General features: G+C 33.3%; 1 protein-coding gene across 3 annotated transcripts in view; it reads right to left on the bottom strand.

Moving 5' to 3' along the window:
- The window catches only part of CNTN5 (contactin 5), a 1,336,681-nt gene extending 1,319,302 nt beyond the window's left edge, over positions 1–17,379 (bottom strand). For all 3 annotated transcript variants that reach the window (XM_078058730.1, XM_078058731.1, XM_078058732.1), the window contains exon 1: positions 16,607–17,379. The gene's annotated coding sequence lies outside the window, so the exon portion shown is untranslated. The remainder of the gene's footprint in view (positions 1–16,606) is intronic.
- Positions 17,380–20,347: the final 2,968 nt, after the last annotated feature.

The following is a 20,347-nucleotide window of genomic DNA, read 5'->3' as shown; positions in this document are numbered from 1 at the left end:
GGCTCAGTCGTTAAGCGTCTGCCTTCGGCTCAGGTCATGATCCCAGGGTCCTGGGACTGAGCCCCGCATCGGGCTCCCTGCTTTGCGGGAAGCCTGCTTCTCCCTCTCCCTCTCCCCCTGCTTGTGTTCCCTCTCTCGCTGTGTCTCTCTCTGTCAAATAAATAAATAAAATCTTAAAAAAAAAAAAAAAGAAATTCAGATCTTTAGTTGTTTGAAACTAAATTCTAATATCTTTTCTGTCTTTCAACTCACGTTATCTTCATTTTATTATGGGTCAGAAGAGTGTGAGTAAAAAAAACATGAATGTGAATAATATTTAATATTACGTTTTACACTAAAGAAATAAATGCTAACTATATTTTAGCTACTTTCTAAAATAGCAATCTCCCTGTAGGCTGTTTTCATTTACATTTAAATTTCTCAAGATCCAAAACTCCCTTTGGTGTCAGGCCCCACACCATTTTAGCCAGACACTTTCCTTTCTTCTATAGAGGTATCTCCTTGAGCCCTGAATTATTTTTCATTTACATCAAATGACCATTCCTTAATTATAAGGCATTATACTTTTTTTATTCTTCTTTAGTTAAATACATCACACCTGATCTTTAGATAGTATACTTTCTAATTATTCTAATATGATAGAGTTAGTACTCCATGAAATATAAGGTGTTATTCTGAAAATTCAAGGCCTAGGAGGGCTCATGTCTTATTAAGTTCTGAATAAACAAGAAATGAGAAAGAGAGTTTTAAATTTGAGAAAACTAATTTAAGTTAAAACAAAGTTACATTTCTCTCTCTTTTTAGATTTGGTTCAGTTTCTCCTAAATTGCTTATTATTATTATATTATCTGGAAGGGCATTAATTACATTTTGCAGTTTTACTTTTTTATTTTTATTTTTAAAGATTTTATTTATTTATTTGACAGAGAGAGACACAGCCAGAGAGGGAACACAAGCAGGGGGAGTGGGAGAGGGAGAAGCAGGCTTCCCGCTGAGCAGGTAGCCCGATGTGGGGCTCGATCCCAGGACCCTAGGATCACAACCTGAGCAGAAGGCAAACGCCTAATGACTGAGCCACCCAGGTGTCCCAACAGTTTTACTTTTTTAATTTAGAGTAAGCTCTCAAATTGTGACTAAAGAAATGTTAATAATAAATATTTCAGATTTGTGATAGCTCTTTTTTTACCATAAAAGGCAGTTGAATGCATATACAATATCTCTATATATCGATCAGCAAAACCATTTAAATAATGGATATTGTAGGGTGCCTGGGTGGCTCAGTCAGTTAAGCGTCTGCCTTTGGCTCAGGTCTCAGGATCTTGGGATGGAGCCCCGCATTGGGTTCCCTGCTCAGCGGTGAGTCTGCTTCTCCCTCTCCCTCCGCCCCTCCCCCAGCTTGTGTGCTCTCTCTCTTGCTCACTCTCCCTCTCAAATAAATAAATAAAATCTTAAAAAAAAAAGAAGTGCAGTTAATTGCTAAATATAAAGCCTAGAATAATGACACCAAATATTTTCTAATATCAGGATTATGCTAATTAATCAGGCTGGTACAATATTTATTTTATATCTAATATAAGGTATATAATTATTTTCATGATAAACCTTTGCTATAAGGGTGTTTTTTAAGTCTAATAATTTCTTATGATTTCAGTTTTTGAGAGTTTTCATAGTACTTGGAATTTAAAATATATATATATATATATAAATATAGAAACAAAATGGTTGGGGCAAGCTGGTTGCTTAGTTGGTTAAGTGTCTGCCTTCGGCTCAGGTCATGATCTCAGGGTCCCGGGATGGAGTCCCGCGTTGGACTCCCTACTCAGCGGGGAGCCTGCTTCTTCCTCTGCCCCTACTTCCCCTGCCCTGCTTGTGCTCTCTCTCTGTCAAATAAATAAATAAAATCTTTAAAAAAAAAATGATTTTGGTTCTAGTTCTCAAATTACATCTTATTTTCTCTCAAAATTTACATATATTTGTGTCATACTTAATAATCTTTCACCTTTTTCTTCAGTAATTTTCCCTAAATTGTGCCTTGGTAATGGTAGTCCAAAGTTTCCAAATTCCCATCCTTCTGCTACTGAGCAAATACCTGTGGGCTAATTTTTCTTATCAAATTGGTTTTATGCCTTTTGAAACTATGAAACTAAATCCAGGATGAATCCCCCATCCCAGTGCCATTCTAAAAAATGCCTTGCCTCAAATTGCTGAACAAATTATAATGGGTACATTAAATTTACTTGAGTTTTTTTTTTTTTTCTTGATACTCTGAGATGCTACATTTTTTTAATATAGAAATCTCTGACTTTTTTTCATAGAAGTTTAGGGATGCCATGAAACACTCCTTTTAAATATTTGGTAGAGTACTACTGAGTTCTCCAGGGCCCTCTATTTCTTACCACAAGGACTACAGAAGCTCATTTATCAGTTGGTTTCGTTTCTGCTTTTGGATTCAGTACTCTGCAGCAAGTGTGCACATTAACTCATCCTTTCTCTTATTGCTCAACTGCTCACCATTCTGTAAAATCTCAGAGATGAGAAGATAATTTTAATTGTGTGCCCTGGAATTTTTATGATTCTAGTTAGTGTTTTTGTGTTTGACAGCTGGGAATTCTCTTTTTCCCTAATTTCAAAAAGAATTCTTGGTCTTCCATTTGATTTTTACTTTTAGTATTTTCTATTGAGGCAGAAAAAATATGATGAACAGCAGCTTGACTTTTCTGAGTTTAGATGTGATGGGAAAAAATTAGAATGTGAGGGGCACCTGGGTGGCTCAGTCGTTAAGCGTCTGCCTTCGGCTCAGGTCATGATCCCAGGGTCCTGGGATCAAGCCCCGCATCGGGCTCCCTGCCCCACAGGGAGCCTGCTTCTCCCTCTCCCACTCCCCCTGCTTGTGTTCCCTCTCTCACTGTCTCTCTCTCTGTCAAATAAATAAATAAAATCTTTAAAAAAAAAAAATTAGAATGTAAAGCCTTTATGCAGTTCAATAGCATTTCCTGATGGTGACACAGACCTCTTGTTTGGAAGAAACTGGTCCAAAGAATGTTATCTTAAGATAAAGAAGAAAGAAGCACAAGGAATAAAGGAGATAATAGCATACCTCCACTTAAATGTAGTTAATGATCTGAAAACCTTGTAAATGCCTTTAGCTTTTTGGGTTTGAACTCTTTAGGATTTTCCTTCTTTTCTTTTATTCTCCTAAAATATATTTACTACTCTTTTCTATTGCTAATATTTTAATGACCTTCTGACATTGAGTTTATGAACTCAATTTTTAATTTTGTTACCAAAATATACACCAGAATGGGAAAACACATTATTTTTTAAACTATTATTTTTAAAAGCATGATAATTATACTTTATTTTTTTTTTTATTTTTTAAGTTTTTATTTAATTTCCAGTTAGTTAGCATACAGTGTAATATTAGTTTCAGGTGTACAATATGGTGATTTAACACTTCCATACATCACCCAGTGCTGATCACAACAAGTGTACTTCTTGATCTCCATCACCCTTTACTCATCCCCCCACTCACTTCCCCTCTCATAACCATCAGTTTGTTTTCTATATTTTAAGAGTTTGTTTCTTGGTTTGCCTCTCTCTCTCTCTCTCTCTCCCTATCTCTCTCTCTCACTTTTGCCTTTGTTCATTTGTTTTGTTTCTTAAATTCCACCCCAAAAGAATTGTTTAAGAAAGTTTTAAAAAAATACATTGAAAAGATACAGGAAATGTCTTTTCAGCTTTCAATTAATTATTTATTCTTCTGTTTTTAAGATTTTATTTATTAATTGACAGAGAAAGAGAGAGAGAGAGAGCACAAGCAGTGGGCGTGAGAGAGAGAAGCAGGCTCCCCGCCTAGCCAGGAGCCCGATACAGGGCTTGATCCCAGGATCCTGGGATCACGACCTGAGCCAAAGGCAGATGCTTAACCGACTGAGCCACCCAGGTGCCCCTAATTATTTATTCTTATACCAACTTTGGTATCTGGTTAGAAATCTATGACATTTTAGCTAGTTATTAATTTGTTGAATTGAAATAGAATTTTATATGATAGCTAAAACTAAGAATTAAGTTTATAATTTATTTTAGTTATAGATGTATCATTTTACTTAATGCTACCTGTGATTTGATTCAATGGTGAAATTCAATCATAATATATGGTACATCACCATTCATTAGAAAATTTTCCTTTTCATATTACATCATCTTATAATTAGCTGTAAAATAATTAAAAAAAAACCAACACAATTTGGAGATGTTATTCTAGTGAGAGATGCCCTGAACCAGGGCTGAGTAAGATTTAGAAGGCTGGTTTGAATGTGAGAAGGTTCATTTATCCAGAATTTTTTCTTTGCTTGAAACCTTTTCTGCTCTACCCAAGTAGAGTCTTCTCTTTTTCATACCCCCACTTGATCTTTTGCATGTAGTGAAAGGGAAAGAAAACGATGTTATTTATACAAATATCTCTCACTTTTCATAATGTGCATTTTATTTCCTAGAAAATTGAGCAATGACTCAAAGCATTTTTAATTGACTTCTTGTTGCCATTTGTTTCTAGGTTTCAGTTAGTATGTAAAGGGAATAAGAAAAAAATCAACTCAATGGAGTTAAGTTGGGGATAGGTAGTAATATAAGGTTAAGAAATATTTTATAAACAGGGGCGCCTGGGTTAAGAAATAAAATATTTCTTAACCTTATATTACTATAGGTAGTAATATAAGGTTAAGAAATATTTTATAAACAGTTGGTGAAGCGTCTGCTTTCGGCTCAGGTCATGATCCTGTGGTCCTGGGAACGAGTCCCATGTTGGGCTCTCTGCTACAGGGAGTCTGCTTCTCCCTCTCCCTCTGCCATCCCCCACCTAGTGCTTGCTCTCTCACTTGCTCGCTCTCTCTCAAATAAATAAAAATATTAAAAAAAGAAATATTTTATAAACATATGAGAATGTTCAAAATATGGAGAGATAGACATTCTAAAAACACTGTTGGTGGGAGTGCTAACTAGAACCATCCCTGTGGAGAGCAATTTGGCAGTAAAACCAAAATTTTCAATGCACATTCTCAATGACCTGGCAATTTTACTTCTAGATCTATTTACACTTAAATAAAAATGCATATGTAAGAATTTTTATTTCATACTTATTTTTCTTTGCATATAAAAATTAACTGATAAACAATTTTAAGAGAATTATTTATATAAATTATGCTATATCTTTATCATGAAATAGTCTATAGTGTTCAAAAATTATATACCTTTTTGAATTGTTATGTAAGCACCCAAAATTATTTTAAGAAAAACAAAATAAAGATACATTTTCTGAAGGATGCATGTACAAAAGCCTGTTGATAATGGCTACTTCTGAAGCGTAGAGCTAGAAGAAATTTTAGGGCAGAGATTCAGCTTTTATTATATGATTTTTATACTGCTTATTGTCAATTCAATGTTAGGATAAAAAAACAGATGATGACAACAGTATTCATTTGATCAAGATTCTGACTTGTGCTAGCTGCTTTGTCATGTGGTTATCAGGCTGACAAAACACCAACAGAGCAGATCATTTGTAATCTCACAAAAATATCTCAGAATTCTATTAAAAGTCATTCTTAGCATTCCATTCTTTATCAATGAATGGTTGGAAAAAAAGTTATAATTATCTTTTGTTATTGGAAAGTAATTCTTCTACGAAACAATGCCTCTTTAAATTACTCCTTAAAACGATGTATTATTTTTACCTAGGTGAAAAAAACTAGACAAAAAGATATATTTATTTGTTATTTGAGTTTTATTTTCCCTCATGAGAAAACTTGAATTACCCTAATGTGTTTGAAATAAAAGGCTAAAAGAAACTAATAATAGAGTTATTGCTTCATATAAAAAAGAAATTGGACTCAGACCACTTGCCTAAACATTAACTAAAGACAAACAACCAAATAGAGATTACATTTAGAAAAGGTAGTTAATTTGAAAATAAATTAAGATAGCTGTCTTAACATTAAAACATCTATTGAAGTTCTCATATGTAGGAGACATTTGATCATGCAGAATACCTAAAGAAGAGAAGCAATGAGAATGAGAACACTGTCATTTCTTTCTTCTAAATTAATATTTATCAAAGCAACTATATATTTTTGAATAAATGGCATTTCAGTATTTAATCTGGCAAAATCAACCATGTATTTATATCTAAAGCCTATTATCTTATAAGACAAATACATGCAGAAAAGATAAAAAGACACCTTTGCTTCAGGTGAAATAGCAACTCTGGTCATTTTTTTTTTTTTTAAGTATCTCATGATATGAATACTTATTTAATCACAGTGTAAAATTCCTTTCTATCAGCTCCCTCTCCTGTCAGCTTTGTGGCTTTCTCCACCTTCTTTTTTTCCTCAATAACCAGTATAGTCTTACACATTTTTTTTGGAAAGAGACTATTTTTTTGTGAGATTTATTTCTTCCGATTTTTTTACTGTATTAAGTTTTCTGCAATAGTAAAATAATCAGTAAATATTTGAGGAAGATTTTCACTGGCTCTGCATATACAAAGCATATATATGTATATTTAAAGGGGCACATAATTCACCATATTAATCATAAGATGTGTTTACTTAATAACTTTTACTGTCACACTAGACAAGCCAAAATATTATAATATATCTAAGTATCACTTGTAGGAAAAAAGTCTGTAAAATGTTTGAAAGCTGAAATGAAATCTTTTTATGTTTCCTGTAAAATCTATTGACAATTCACAGTTTAAAAGATTGCAGTTTCTATTTGTTTTGATGAGTTTGTGTTAGACATAATATTTGCAGCATGAGCCACTTTCATAAAATTATTTTTTAAGTAACAAGACATACGATCAATGTGAAAGAAGAAAATCAGAGGAACTTATTATTTTCAAATGAATATATCTATACCATTTTGCAATCACATGGTATTCAAAAAGAATAGCTGAACATCTCTTCTACCAAAATATAATCAATGCTCTAAATAATTCTGTACAAGGACATTAAAGACTTCCTTTGTCAGACAAAGCAAAAACACAATATAATAAAAAGGCCCAAAACAGGAAATCTCTTTAAATATGTGCAAGTAAAATAAGACCATGAAAAGACAAGAAAACATCTCATTATCATCAAATTTATAAGTTTGTGCCAATAAAATAAGTGATTTTCCTTATATTTGGAAAATTGAGTGTACCTATGTGTATTTATACAAAATTCAAATGACTTCTCTCTTCGGATATTTCTTGAACCTAAGCATTAAAAATATGTAAGCAATCGTACCTAAAGATATGTAGGAAATTATTTTGACTCCTAAATCTACATAGTTTTATTTCCTTCTTACAAAAAAAATGTAAAATAGTAATTAATATCATTATTTTACAAGGAAAGAAACGGAAGCTTGGAAGGATTTTTGGATTGCTCAGGGAAACACAGGGTAGTAGTAACAAGTCCATGCTCTTTCCACAGCCTCCCCAGATGCTATGAATGGGATCTCTTGTCTCATTTTCTCTGTTCGGTGGAATCTGTCCTAGACTTAGCTGTCAACACCAACAATTCTGTTTCTTTCAATTTTTCCATTTATCAAAATCTCATAACACACACGATCATTGAATTACAGTGGATTAACAGCCCCCCTCCCAAAAATCCTTTATGTTTATTGATTTTAACTCTCTTGCTTGAGAGATTAATTAGCTGAGGAACTGACTTTCTCAATTCACAGTTAGGGGCAAAACTGGGGCTGGCCCCCATCTTAAATGCTATCTAATCTTGAAATGAACTGATTATCATCTTGGTTTTGAAGAGAATCCCAATTCTTTATGTGTCTCTCAGAATCCTTTACATCTCATTTGATATATTTTAACTTCTCTCTTTGCGTTAGAAAGTTTTTCTTTACATTAATTAATTTTCCTACTTCCTTCTACACATCTATCTTGCTTCTGCTTCTCTTCCCACCAACTGAAAGGGTCTTTGCCAATACATAATTGAAACTTCCTTCAAGTGTTAGTACTTCTCATTTTGCCCAGGGGAATCAGTTTAATCCATCCCTACAGTGACTATTTCTGTTCCTCCGATGTCTTCAGAATGTGTGACCATATCAATAATTAGGGTTACTAGTACATTTTCTTAAGTTTCTTATCAAGTTGTTTCTGGACTGACAATTTTCCACCTCTCCGTTGTTGGAGATCAAACCTTTCACTTCCTTTGGATTGCCAAAGGTAAGTGGTACTATGTACACTAACTTTGTAAGAAATGCCCTTCTAAGTAAATTACTTTAATAAAAGAGAAGATACACAAAATAATCTTTAACTGCCCATGGTCTATACATCTCAGTGTTGCTTTCCACAATCAGGACAGCATTGTGCCTCATATAAAAATAGAATATTTTGGTAGACAGATAACTTAAAGCTTGTATCTTACAATACATATTGGAGTGAAAACAAATTTTCTTCCCAGACTTACGTTGTTGTAGTTTCTAACACTGTCATTTTTGTCATTGAAAAGTAGATTGTTTTTCTTATATATTAATATTATCACAACTACATGACACTGATTATCCTAATTTTGCATGTAAAGAAAGGTTAAGTAACTCTTCTAAGATTAAACAGCTAACAAGTTGTGGACCCACGACTGAACCCTAAAATTCAAACGCCAAATCCTCTAATCCATACTGCCCTCCCTATATTAGGTATTTTATTATAATGATCAAAATAATGTTTAAAAACATATTTACTACTGCTCTGGTCCTACGTTTATTACTATTACTATCTGGAAGGGGCTGTGTAACTAAAGCTGCATTAGCTTTGCCATTAACCCAACCCCATAAAATAAGCTTTACGGCACCAATAATATTCTATACTTAATAACTGAAAGGAATCAAGCTAATTTATAATCACATATAAGAAAGGTATCTTTTCACAGCATTGAAGCAAACCACCTTCATTTTACCTCAGATTCAACTGTATCATCAGAGACTAGATCGTTCCAAGATACTAAAGTTAGCACTGTAATGAGATGTAGAAAAACACAGCATTCATTTAAAGTGGTTAGGTGAGTTTTGGAATCAAAGTTACTTCAAAATAACTTAGGCAGTAAGAAGTAAATGCAGCAATTAGAGAACCAAGGCTAGCATGAAGTACTCCAAGCTGGAAAGACTCAGTAGGAAAAAACTAACAGCAGTCTCCAAAGGAGAACATTTTGAACATTTGCATCTCAGCTGTATATAACTCATCACTGCACATTTCACGTTGAATTACATTTACCCTATGTGCTTATTTCCTCCACCAGCTCATAAACTATTTATTCCCCTTCATATTCTTACTTAACTACAACTGCACACACTAGACCATTTGAGTGCATGAAATAATGTAGAAATTGCTTTAAATGTGAAGAAATGACTTTTTATTAATGCAACTTATTGGGGTATATACTAAAAAGACCACCTTAAAAAATGAGAAACAAACAAATACAGTCATAACTTTTTAAACACAGTTAATACGGTAAACTTTCATAAAATCAATTCTGGATCATTTAACTTATATCTTAAGTAACCACTCTTTCTTACTAAGGTTATTGTTTTTTGAAAATAATGCTGAAGAAGTCAAAGTAAGGTGAGGGTAAGTAAATAGCCAAAGAAAGTAAAAATTCAAAGAATATTAAGGACCACTTATTCATTGGACTTAGAGAATATATTTTATATTTTCTACTAGTTATTTGCAAATTCTGGCTATATGCATAGGGTAAAAAAGAAATTCAGATTAGACATTAATCATTTTAGCCACAGTCTTTTACTTCATCTTTACTATACTTGTCACTGTTAAATATTCAGTATTCGAAGGAAACAAGAGTCTTAAAATATGAAGTCAGCCCGTATGGACACACACAAAAATTCTCTTGTCATATGTAACAATCAAAGGTTTGAGAGATAATATTGATCAGAAACCCAGCAATGTATAACTTGAATTGTACTATGTTCATTTTATAGTTTATGTTCAGTTCTACTAGAGAAATTTTTTAGCTCATGGTCTATATATCTCAATATTGCTTTCCACAATGAGGACAGCATTGTGTTTCATTCAAAAATAGAATATTTTGGTAGACAGACAACTTAAAGCTTTTAACTTACAATACATATTAAGAGCGGTAACTAATTTTCTTCCCAGACTTAATTCTTTAAATAATTACATCATATTATTAAAATTAAGCAACAGATGAACTATGGTTCAGACACAATGATAAACTAAATATTATTACAGACTCAAATTTGTTCTGTATTCACTTCCTTTAGTATTACAACAGTAAAACTAGAGATTTTATACAAGTTGATATTTGAATTCTAAAACTCAGAAGAATAGTGCCTATTTCTAGAGACTCATTTTCTGTTTCGCATTTTATTAAATTCTCCCAAATCATTACCATCTTAAGGAAGCCCAAGATTTAAATTTTATCCAAATTTGCCAACACATAGGAATATTTTCTCACTCACATTTCTCATTGACTTTCTATTTCATTTTAGTGTCCCATTAAACATGTATTACTGAAAAAAACAAAAACAAACAAAAAACCCAAAAAAAACCTGCCAATTCAGGAGAAAAAGTGTTCACCACCACCACCACCACCACCACCAACAACAACAACAACAACAACAACATGGACAGTCCTTTATAGATATGTAGTGGAAAAAATTATTTACATTTCTTTTCTTACTTGAGTTCTTGGGTTTCTTAACAAAAACTGTCGAAAATCTCCTATCTAACTGTTGCGTGCACCCTACGTTCATTGTGAAAAAGTTTATATCTAGCAATTATGTTTTCTAGATATTCAGTTCTTGGTTAAGAGAATATGGGTATAACTGTTTCCTGTAAGTTAACATACTTCAATTTTAAATTTTCTAATCTTAAAAGACAATGTTTTACAGGTCATCAATAACAACAAGGAAATTATATATATGATGTCCTAATCTTGATTTAATAGATATAAAAATAGTTAAGATTTTCATAGCAAAAAAAAAAAAGTATAAACTATAAAAAGCTCTGACCCAGAAATTTAAAAGTAGAGGGTTCTAATTCTATCTTTTGCATTAAAAGTAATGTTGAACAGGTCACTTCACCTCTTTATATCTCTGTTTATTACTCTTTGTGATAATATGTGTAAAAATATGAACTCTGTACGGCTCCTTCCAACACTAAATCATATTATTCTGTCACTTTTTCTAGGTGTCCTGATAATTTATACCATCAATGACTCATAAGATCTGTGGTTATTTTTAATGAGATGGTTATTTTAGCATTAGAAACTAATTCACTAGCTCACATATTGCCACTAGAATACCAGCATTGAATAAGGAAGAGTATAAAATTGAATTATGAAGTTTAAAGCTTCAATTCTATTACAAATGGTATGACTTATGAGGTTCCTATCACAAAATATACTCAAAATTAGAAAAAATTAATGATTACTAAAAAATTGTTTTATTAATTTTTGAATACAAGAGATGAGATTAATCTATATCTTTTAGTAAAGAATATGAAGAGGAAAGCTTCAAAATAACACAAGAAGGCAAAACACAAAATCTAACAAGATTGAATATGAGAGCTTTTCTAATAATTTCAGAACTATTTAAGGGCCCTTAAATTTGTTTAGGTGCACAGGAAACAATTTCATTTTAATGATCATGAAATACCAATTAAATAAAAACTTATTTCTAGAAAACAAGGAGTCTTCTTTAAATTCCTACTGTCACTCACCTGTGCCTTCCAATTAGTATTCATCTTAATCACCAAGATTTCATCTAATGCTGTCAGTTCTGAGACTATAAAATACAACAGTATCTCAGCAAATATAATTGAAAAGTGAATTCTTATATAAAGTTGAAATGGGAGAACCTAAGAGAATTAAAATAATATTTATATTTGGTTTATATTATATTTGACTTAGCTTCAGAAAATGTCATTATTACTTTTAAATAAGAAATTAAATATTTGAGGAAAGATGAAATTTTATATACTTACCATTTTTGACCCAATAAATACACCATTTCTCTACCAGTTTTCTCATAAATACAAACTCCTGAAACTAGTGAAATCTTTCTGAAAATACACTTAAAAATATGTTTATAGCTCCAAACACATTAAAACTGTAATTACCCTGTTATAGTATCTTTTTTGTAAGAACCCCTTAACTTTTTAGGTTCATAATGAATGTTTCTGCCAACATTATGATAAGAAGAGAATTTTAATACACCTTTCATCACCTAAGTGATCAACATAATTTCTCTTCCTTAGCTCCCTATGCTATAGTTACTACTGGATCACAGAGGAAGATGAAATCATCTTCTTGAGCATTTAACAGCTATAAGAATGATAAGGAGCAGATTCCTACCCAGCCCCATAAAATGTTTATGCAGATAGTTATACTTTTCCTGTTGATGGTCACAAAAGAGAGTTTTTGATCACTCATAAATAAAATACTTTCATTTGCCTCCTTGCCCAGATATACAATTGCTTAAATTTTGGATAAAGTTCGGATTAGTAACTTCAACCCTTAAGCATGTCCATATTTTAGAGTCACAAACTATAAAGGTATACTTGCAGGAAAGCTCATACAACTATATTAATACCTTATTTTCTATCAGGATCTCAACTTTTTTTCATCTATATAAATATAGGAAATATTTGGAACCATGATAGATATAAGAGAAAATGTGCAAGTCCTGCTGGATCATTTAAGAGAAATCCACTTGCTAAAAATAAGTAAAAGTGGTATTCACAAGGAAGCAAGTTATTTAGGTCATCATGGATTTTTAAGGAATCACTGAGAAGACCAGAAAAAAAATCAATTTTACACCTGAGTTGTCAAATGCATCCAATGAAACATTTTTAGAATTGTTTAAAAATGACAATGATCACAAGGAATTCCATCTTAAGAAACGCCTGGGAAAAGAACAACCATACTTTCTAAAATTTCTCGAAAATGATAATTCTCACACAATTTTAGATTCGATTAAGAAATGGTGTATTTACTGATTTTTGGAAGTCCATAAAAAGACATAACTTTGATTGATTTTCCAGGATTACTTTACGGCCTATTGCTGGACTTCCAATTTCCTTGGAAAACTAAAAAAAGAGCTTCCATAATTTTAAGTCTTATGAGCTGATGTTTAAGAAGGCTATAATGTCAAAAATACAATAACTAATACTATGGAATGTGAAATTAAAGACCTGTGTTTTAATTTAAGGTATTTATCTATATGAAAATGCTCTACATTTGGCTTATACATATATTTAAAATAGATAAAACATAAATGAAATTAAATACATGACCTTTTTCCAAATTCATGGGATTATAATTTAATACTGCCAAATAACTTTGATGAAAGAATTTAATTGTAAAACCATCTTCCTAGAAAGTAAATATATACAATAAAGCAGTTTAAAATTTTCTCTCATGTCCACTCTATCAATGGAACACTACGACATTTGTTTTATTCATTCTTACTGAAAATAAATAACTAATAAACTGTTCAAGTGTCTGGGAAAAATATCAACTGATACTATTCTGTTCATCAGAACTCTTCTAACATTATACATCTGAACATCAAAAAAATCATAAAAAGGAGAAATTAATTGGGCATAACATAGGTAGGGAGATGGAACATAGTTCATAATAGTTTTTAATCCTTAATATTATGTTAAGTAGTTTTATATACTTCATTACTTTTTAAAATGCACCAATCTCTAATGCAGAATATTGATTACAAATGCTCAGAAAATACGTCTCTGCAAAGATTCTACTGCTTTGAGCTTCCGACCAGCCTCTTTCCTGCTATAAAGTGCTAAGAAGTTCATGTGACATATTAACACAGCCTTATAACACTAATCTAAAAAATATCTTGCCAGAAATACACACCTCTTTTATTTTATGTTCGTATCTTCAGTAATAAAAAAGGGATAAATAAATCTGAGATCTTGAAGTCAGAATTTTAAGACACCAAATTATATAAATCTATGGACCTGTTGAAATTAAGACAATTTTCCAATCTCATAGTAAAATTTTAAGAAAATATATATTTTAAAAAACAGACAATTCAAAGACTACATAGTTAATCAAAATATGTGTGGCAGGATGGATTCAGCAAATCACATTTTAAACATCTTGGCCTCATAAAATCCTGAATTAATTTTTGATGAATGGGGATTACTAAGTGCTGCTATAAAATTTGTTTTAGTCAATGAAACTTAAGTGTCAAATTATCTTTACACTATTACAGCCATATAGGCGAATTTCTTTCTTTCCTTTTTTTTTTTTTTTAATTCACAAAAATATATCTTTTGTTTTCTCTAGAAGTAAGACAAACTCCAAAATGACTTGGCCAGCATAGCATCCCCTTACTTTCTTCTTCTGGAATGCCCTCTACCCTTTACTGACACCCTCTGGTCCTTATCACTGAATCAGTTTTGAGAGTAAAACACACTCTAACTTAAAGGAGGTAAAGATTTTCTTAACTGTTAAATAAAAAATGCATTTAAAGGAATAGATATTAGCCATTTTAATAAAGAGTTTTACTTAATTGGGCCCATAAAATTGAAGTAAACATGTACAAGCAACTAAGTTTTAATCATTTTATTTAATAAACATAGCCTATGTGTATGTTTATGATTTGATTTTAGTTAATCTTCCTAACCTAATAAAGATTTCAGACCACCTCATAGATGAAGGGTTGCTTTGGTAGGGAAACATTAAGGTATTTCAGCGATCCATTTAAAAAATTCCACAACTGTACTTTCCCAGATCTATTTCCAAATGTACTATGTGCTTCACAATTTATAGACAAAGTCTGACATTCAGTTAATCTATTGGGGTAAATATTCTTTTCTCTAACTTTGAGAATTCTAACTTTCTATTCAACTGTGTATGCATTCAAAGAAAAAATTAAAATTAACATTTTTTCTCAGTTCTTAGTTTTCAGAAGTTTTAAACTTTAGAACAATTTAAAGTCTCCACTAACCCCTGGAAAAAAACATGATACTTATATTGTAATAAACATTTCACCAATTTTAAAATATTTGCATATTTCACATATGCTTTAATATCATCTCACCACACTCCACTTGTTATTTTTTTCAAATTCTGCTTCACTTTTTATGTCACATTTCCTTTATTTAACTTTTAACTTTGCATTTTGTGCTTTGTTTCCCTCCCTAGACTCAGCTGATCTTTGTATGTAATATCTATTTTTAATCATTTGCTTTATGTCACGTATTCTTACATAGTCATATTGTTTTGGAGTTTTTTTCCAGTTGAGTCAGAGGAAACATAACCTGTCAAGTTTGATACTCAATATACTGGTCCATATAGAACTTATAATAATTTGAGTAAGAAGTAGGAAAATATGCAAAGAAATACTCGTAAGTTGCTTAAAATTGACTACAGGCCCTTTGAAAAAAAAATAATGACCTAGTCATTACTAATTCTTTTATGTTTAGGGTCACAACATTAATCAGACTGTAGCTCTGTTACGGTTCAATAGTAATCAATTACACCTACATTAATTTTTAAATTTGACCTACTATTTATTTGTGTTTTTTTTTAATGCTAGTATCCTAATGAACATCTACTTCTTTCATCCTTTTCTCCACAGTTAAAATTAAGAATCAAGGTGGAAGTATGGTATCTCTAAATTATTTTATTTTATCTTTTCAATTAGAAAAAAAATACAGATGGATTGAATATAGATAAGGCATTTCACATACAACAGTTTAAAAGTTTTTCCTTCCAAATCTGCATTTAAATTACCACAATGTATTGTATTTTTCATGCCAAAGAGGTTATAAAAGTTTAAAATAATAATTCAAAAATAGTGAATCCTTGTTTTTCCAATAAAATGAAACAATTAAAACATTTTGAGATTGTCAGAGTAATTCTCAGCTTATTGTCACCATGTTCATATTTATGCAAATTCATATTCTCTTCCACATTTCAATAAAAAGCTCAATAAGGATGTTTGAACATATTTTTATATGCTTTAAAAATATCTGTCACATTCCTACACAACATTTAGAAAACACCACAGCATAACCCAAGATCCTGTTTTTCCTTGGTCTCTGAACTTTATAAAGCTCCACTTATAGAGCATCCCTCCTGAATTTTAACAAGTTATTGCACTGCCAGATGCCCAGTTATTGGGCTCTTTTCTCACAAATACATTGCTCAATCATAAGGCATACGTTCAGTATCTGTGAACCACATCCTATTCTCTGAACGTTTAGTCTCTTTTGTGGAAAAATTCTTACCCTCACCTGGCATTTATCACCTTGCTGTTTACTTGTAGGGATTGTTTACTCTTATTTTGGATGACATTATAAGATAAACAAATAAGGTATATTTACTCTTGCTTCAACTTTTCTGACATAAAATCCCAGCAGAGGAAAAAAAAAATGCATGTTAAAAAAAAAAAAAAAAAAGCTTTACGTTACAGTTTTTAAATTCTGGCAACATGGCAAGAAAAGATGGCTTTGCAGAAGCGAGTGTGTCAAAAATTGTAAGTGCCTGGGAGATGAAGTGCACAATCACAGAAAGCAGTCACTGGCAAAGGAATGCAAGCCACTTACCAATGAGATGCCAGACTCCCCTGTCCTTCCTCTGTGACTCTCAATTCCTGTCTCCCATCCTCCTGCCCGTCAGCACAGTTCAAATAGAGCAGTTCCTTGAGTCCTACTCAGCCTGTGGCAGAACAGAATTGCGGAGTTTTTAATCATTCAGAGGGAATCCTCCAGCTGGCCCTGCTTCTCCCTGAAGAGGGGACCCAGGTAACTCATCCTTTCCGCCCCGAGCTTTCACGGCACTTTGGCTGCTGCCTTCTCGCAGTTACGCGCCCCCACTCCGTAGTTGGTTATATTGGGAAGTAGGTGCGGCGCCTCCTCAGGCTGGTACGTTTGGGGCTCGAGTGTTTTCCTCCAATGCGTCCGCGCGCCCCGCGCCCCGCTCCTCTGACTGGCTGTGTCCTTCGCGGAGCGGTCCCTCGCCCCTCCCCGCTCGCCCGCGCTGTCGCTGTCGCCCGCGCCCTGCGCCTCACTGCCTCTCGCTGAGAAGGTTCATTTAGCATGTCCCCGGGCTGAAAGGTCTGTTTGCCTCCAGAAGGGTTTTATATGTTTCTCCACTCGTCTCACTAGTCAACCGGTATTTCCCTTCGCGCCTAAGCACGGAGGGCTTCCCCTCCCCCTGCTTTTCTGCTCTGCAACCTTTCCAAATTTAACATTCATAGATTACAAAGCAAACGTGTTGGCTGGTGACTGCCCGGGAGATCTCAGACAAGAGTTCCTTCCCCTGCTCGCCGGCTGCTGTCTGTCTTGTTTCGGATTCCGACTCAGTCGCTTTTACCCCAGACAGCCGAGGCACCGACAGATGCGTTCACTTAGGTTGGCTGGGACTGGACTTCGCACTTTGGAGAATTTCCCTACGTCCTGACTGGGAAGCACTTCTCTTTGTTCATACACTTGGGAGTTTTCTCTAAGGACAATTAGGCTCTTTGACTTGTTACTTCTCCTTGATCCCCCCGCCCCCGTGTCAGTCCTGAATAAGCTAAGGAAATAGTCGGCTTAGTCTCAGACAGCAGCCCTTTTTCTGAAATTTTATATCACAATGGATGTAATTGGAAAAATAACACAGGTAGTAAATCCACAGTGTGGCAGCTTTAGTGCTATTGTTCTGTGAGCCCTCCCCTCTACTTTTCCTCTTTCAGTCTCTGAGTCTTTCTCAAGTTCTCTTGATTCCTTTGATGTTGAGTGTTACAAAATTATATTACATTCCTTTTGCGATGTATTTCCATAGATAATGCGATTGGCACCTGTATTTAATGGAAAAGGAATCCCACACACTGTTTTCTGTTTCTGTACGTCTATCTATGAAACTGTGCGAGAGCCTCAGGTCACACCCGGTGTCGGTCTGTGTCCGATTTTCATGTGTGTTTGAGTCCAGCCTGACCCTGCACTGAGGCTGATTCTTCTGCTCATTTAATCACTCAGTGGGGTCTGACTGGGTCTAATTGGTAAGGAGAGTACAGTGCCATGCAGCCCGTAGCTGCAAGCCTTTCCACCACTAGCTCTGTGTTGTTTCTCTTGCTTTTCTGGTAATTCAAATTAGTCTTTTTCCTGTTTCTTGGCTTCTCATTCATCCACACATGTATGCACATCCAGTCTCTGCATTTAATGGCTACCCTCAGGATCTAGGCTGATTTCTTGTTCCATAGCAAAGACAAATTTGTGTGTTCACATTTAATGCTTCTCTACTCTTCCACACTTTTTATTTTCTTTTTCCTGCTTTCCAGTAATTAGGTTATTTTCTTTATGTGTTAACTGAGGGATTGTTGCCGAGATTTGACTTCTCTGGGCTTTTTCTCTGCTTCACTAGCTCCACTCCTGTGTTAGGCTGTTGGTTCACAGAGAGAATCACCCGGACTTTTATAACCTCTTTAAATATATCACAAAATAGATCCAAAGTCTAAGTACTTAAAGCATTTTTTTTTATTGTGCAATGAGGTTTTAGCCTTTGAATGTTTGTTGTAATTGAGCACATTCAGCCTTAATAGGAGATATAGAAGGCGAGCTTGCTTATAGTTTTCTTTACTTCCTCAAATACCTTTATATTGCAAGTGATTTGATAATTTTGGCATTTGCATCATTACTTCATATAATTCATATATTTTCTTTCTACTATCATTTCAGAAAAGATTTAAGCTGGCTCATTAAAATTACAAAAAAATTAACCAAAAATGTAGGTTAGTCAAATCAAGACATAGAGTAAAGAGATAGATAGTAGGAGAGATAGGAAGCCAGGAGTGGGGTTTAGGCAGAAAAATTCATTTATATTTTCTTAAAAATAGCTTTAAGTTTACCATTAAGTTAGTAGCCAATGTAAAGAAGAAAACACTATCAGTCACATGATTTGTGGTACCCTCCCACAGTTAACATGAACAAGGAAATTTATGTTTCAAATGATATAGGTGGACGGATTATTTTAAATAAAATCATCTAAAGGCATATGATGTTTTGACTTTTTATAAAAAAGACAATTATTATCATAGGAATTGGTTGTGAAGATATTTTTATAACAAATAGATGATGTAGAGCACTTTTCCTTTTGAGGTTATCTGATAATTTAGAGGGAGAGAAAGGAGATGTTGAATCTGATTAATTAGGAATAGTAAGGTCTATTTCTGTCAGTTCAAATTTAGAATGTTAATTTCAAGTCATAATGTAGGGGTGACTAGGTTACATGGATATATTTCAGCAAGATATATGACTGTTTATTTTCATGTATTTTATAATTAAAAATGTTTTATTTTATATCATGCAACTATTTGTTCTATATTAGTATTACATATATTCCATATTAACATCTATATATGTACTATAGACAGTATTAGCCTTTCTGATTCTACAGCTTTCTGAAAAATTTAGAATTCTGCTATTGTGGAATGTTTTGTTTGTGTGTGTGCCGCAGATTTTTAAATTGGTCTATAGGTCAGGTGCCTCTGCATCTTATTACATCCACAGGGTTCAGATATAAGCAGGTGAACGTTTGAAATTAGAGAGAAAAACAGCAGTGCATAAAGTAAGAAGCAGGAAAAATTTTCTTGCAGGAGGTCTGCCAAGAAGAAACAAGCTAACTCATGTTTTCCAAGTACCTGTCAAATCTTTCCACATGCATCATAACTAACCATTTCTTTTATTCTCATGTGAAAATAGGGATTTAAAATATTGCTCTTAGATTTATCTTTAAAAGTCACAGGTATTCATGCCCCATTATAAAATTGCAATGCTATTTACTTTAAGAAGGTCATTATTAAAAAGATCGCTTGTTTCTCTCTATTTCAGAATGTTAGTGACATTTAAAAATAACCAGCTCATTGTCTACCCTGATAAAATATCATTTGAACATTAAATGAATTAAAAATATTGTTTGTAAGTGCGTTAAAGTGGTTTAGTGAGTCATTTTCTCCATGCCATGGTTACAGTACCTTGACCTAGCTGTCATGTTGCTTATCTGATCTTGTTGTCTAACCATCTTTGTGTAAATGTTTTAATCTCTTTATCTCCTGGTCCCCAGTGGGCAAGTGAGCAGATGCAGCACATCTGTAGTAGTTGAGTTGCCTCTAAGCTTTTGTCTTATTTGTGTTACAGATCTTTCTCCTTTAAATCACGCCCTCCCTTTCCTCTCCTTTCATTTGACTCAAATGAGGTTCTAGGTTCTAGTTAAGGGGCCATTACTACTGTTACATGTCAACAAATTGAACCATAGCATTTAGAAAAACAGAGAGCAACACTCAATTCAAATCAAGTGCAATCCTCTTT

Source organism: Halichoerus grypus, chromosome 11, assembly GCF_964656455.1.
Source record: "Halichoerus grypus chromosome 11, mHalGry1.hap1.1, whole genome shotgun sequence".
Classification (NCBI taxonomy): Eukaryota; Metazoa; Chordata; class Mammalia; order Carnivora; family Phocidae; genus Halichoerus; species Halichoerus grypus.
This window is presented reverse-complemented; position numbering and strand designations above follow the sequence as displayed.